At 56.5% G+C, this 3140-nt stretch overlaps 1 non-coding gene across 1 annotated transcript; it reads right to left on the bottom strand.

Annotated features, from left to right (window-relative positions):
- Positions 1 to 1049: 1049 nt before the first annotated feature.
- On the bottom strand, positions 1050 to 2864 carry LOC142795341 (small subunit ribosomal RNA). Its single transcript, XR_012892958.1, has one exon. It is a non-coding gene; the product is annotated as a small subunit ribosomal RNA (ribosomal RNA).
- Positions 2865 to 3140: the final 276 nt, after the last annotated feature.

The raw sequence follows: 3140 nt of genomic DNA, 5'->3' as shown, positions 1-3140 counted from the left end.
TCGGCGCCGGAGCCGCGTACGAGCCTACTCGAGGCGGAAGAACGAAGCCAGCAAGGGCCTGGCCGCAAGTGCGTTCAATTGTCGGGACGTCCAAGTCCCTCGTTCTTCCGTGCTTCCTCTTTCGGCAAGTCGTTGCGGCACCTTCCCAAAGCGCGCAGACCCGCTAATCGCGACGAGCGCGACGTGGCCGTGCCGCCTTTCCCTCGGCAGCAAGCAAAACGCCTGGCAACGTCGACGCTCCCCTAACCGCGATCTCGCACCGTGTTTCGTGTGGCGAATTCAAAAGCCGGCCGGCGCTGCTGCAACCATTACGGTCGGTACGCATACGCCGCGGAGGGCGGGACGGTCATCGGAGCGTGCGGTTCCTCCATCGAGTACTGCGCACCTCGGCCGTCGCATCGCCGTGCCATGACCGGCCGCGCGTCAACGCGAACCGGTGCCAGCGAGATCCCTCGCCTGCAAGAACCGACCGGCAGCCTCCGTCACCCGAGGACGCGGAGGCGCTTGCCGCGGACGGCGGGACGGTATGCACTGGTGCACAGCGGACCCGTCACATCGCCAGTTCCTTGACCGACCGCCGACGCTTGTGCCGTTCCTCTCGTACTTGGCAGTCGCCGCGCGATTGTCGGGTCTCGTTCTTGCACGCTCGAACGGTCGGGAGGGCACTCGGCTGGCGTTTCGGGAACGCGCAGCCTCGCCTTCTACCGACGTAACCACGACTCGCCGTTCGCGCTCCGCCGCTCCTGTTTACAGTACTAGGCGGTCCCGCAGCGGTCGGGTCGCGCATTTCGAGCGCTTCGAGCCACGGTGCAGTGGCGGGTCGAAAGCCGACCTATGAGTGCGTTGCGCCGTTTGTACCCGCGTCCGCCACCTGGCCGACCGTCCAAGGTCGCGGTGTTGGCGTCCGCTGGGCGCAACAATTTGTCACGGGGTGCCGCTCCACATTCAGGCAGCCCCGTGGGGAAAAGCCGACCCCGCGTCCAAACGGGGTCAGCGGCAGAAAGTGTCGGGCGCAGACGCAGCTGAGGCGCTCACCCTTCACAATCCGTTAATGATCCTTCCGCAGGTTCACCTACGGAAACCTTGTTACGACTTTTACTTCCTCTAAATGATCAAGTTTGGTCATCTTTCCAACAGACCGGCGCAACCGAAAGGCCGCGCCGGACATCGGTCCGAAGACCTCACTAAATCATTCAATCGGTAGTAGCGACGGGCGGTGTGTACAAAGGGCAGGGACGTAATCAACGCGAGCTTATGACTCGCGCTTACTGGGAATTCCTCGTTCAAGGGGAACAATTGCAAGCCCCTATCCCAATCACGAAAGAAGTTCCACGGGTTACCCAGTCTTTTCAGACAGGGATAAAGACACGCTGCTTCCTTCAGTGTAGCGCGCGTGCGGCCCCGGACATCTAAGGGCATCACAGACCTGTTATTGCTCTGTTTCGTGCGGCTAGGAGCCGCTTGTCCCTCTAAGAAGGTTGTAAGGTGCTGGGAACCCCGCACCTATTTAATAGGCTAGAGTCTCGTTCGTTATCGGAATTAACCAGACAAATCGCTCCACCAACTAAGAACGGCCATGCACCACCATCCACCGAATCAAGAAAGAGCTCTCAATCTGTCAATCCTCCCAGTGTCCGGGCCGGGTAAGTTTTCCCGTGTTGAGTCAAATTAAGCCGCAGGCTCCACTCCTGGTGGTGCCCTTCCGTCAATTCCTTTAAGTTTCAGCTTTGCAACCATACTTCCCCCGGAACCCAAATACTTTGGTTTCCCGGAAGCTGCCCGCCGAGTCATTTGAGTAACTCAGGCGGATCGCTGGTTGGCATCGTTTATGGTCAGAACTAGGGCGGTATCTGATCGCCTTCGAACCTCTGACTTTCGTTCTTGATCAATGAAAACATTCTTGGCAAATGCTTTCGCAGTAGTTCGTCTTGCGACGGTCCAAGAATTTCACCTCTAGCGCCGCAATACGAATGCCCCCGTCCGTCCCTCTTAATCATTACCTCGTATTCCAAAAACCAACAGAACAGAAACGAGGTCTTGTTCTATTATTCCATGCAAGTTTATTCAGGCGACTCGCCTGCGTTGAGCACTCTAATTTTTTCAAAGTAAAAGCACCGGCCATCTCGAGGCACACAATGAAGTGCACCAAGAAAGAACCGGCATGATGTTCAGTCCGAGCCGTCGCATCGGGTAGATGCACTACTCGTCTGGAACTGAGATCCAACTACGAGCTTTTTAACCGCAGCAGCTTTAGTATACGCTATTGGAGCTGGAATTACCGCGGCTGCTGGCACCAGACTTGCCCTCCAATTGATCCTCGTTAAAGGATTTAGAGTGTACTCATTTCAATTACGGGGCCTCAAAAGAGTCCCGTATTGTTATTTTTCGTCACTACCTCCCCGTGCCGGGAGTGGGTAATTTGCGCGCCTGCTGCCTTCCTTGGATGTGGTAGCCGTTTCTCAGGCTCCCTCTCCGGAATCGAACCCTGATTCTCCGTTACCCGTAACAACCATGGTAAGCAAGTAACCTACCATCGAAAGTTGATAAGGCAGACACTTGAAAGAAACGTCGCCGGCTCGTGGCCATGCGATCAGCACAAAGTTATCCAGAGTCACCACACAATACGGGCCGAAACCCGATCGATCTTGGTCTAATAAAAGCACCCGTTACCCAAAGGGCTCCAGGCTCACTGCATGTATTAGCTCTAGAATTGCCACAGTTATCCAAGTAGGAAGAAACGATCTAAGGAACCATAACTGATTTAATGAGCCATTCGCGGTTTCGCCTTATTTCGGCATGTACTTAGACATGCATGGCTTAATCTTTGAGACAAGCATATGATTACTGGCAGGATCAACCAGGTAATCGTTCGACTGCGCGTCCGTCCTCGCCCTCGGCGGGCCGGACGCAGTCTGTGTGCGGCGGAGGCCACCTTCAGGCGCCCCAACACGCTTATTTTGCACTCCGAGATGACGGCGTTCGAGCTCGCTACGGCACAACCTTCCCGAAAGACGAGTGGGAGCCGTGCGGCAAGAAGCACGTTCATGCTCGCTCTTTTTCGTTGCATCGACTCGGTCGCGCCGTGCGGGTTGCCCAAGCCCGCTGCACTGTCGGTGGACCGGCCGGAACTAGCAACGGAG

The sequence above is a fragment of the Rhipicephalus microplus genome, unplaced genomic scaffold (assembly GCF_043290135.1).
Source record: "Rhipicephalus microplus isolate Deutch F79 unplaced genomic scaffold, USDA_Rmic scaffold_627, whole genome shotgun sequence".
Lineage (NCBI taxonomy): Eukaryota > Metazoa > Arthropoda > Arachnida > Ixodida > Ixodidae > Rhipicephalus > Rhipicephalus microplus.
This window is presented reverse-complemented; position numbering and strand designations above follow the sequence as displayed.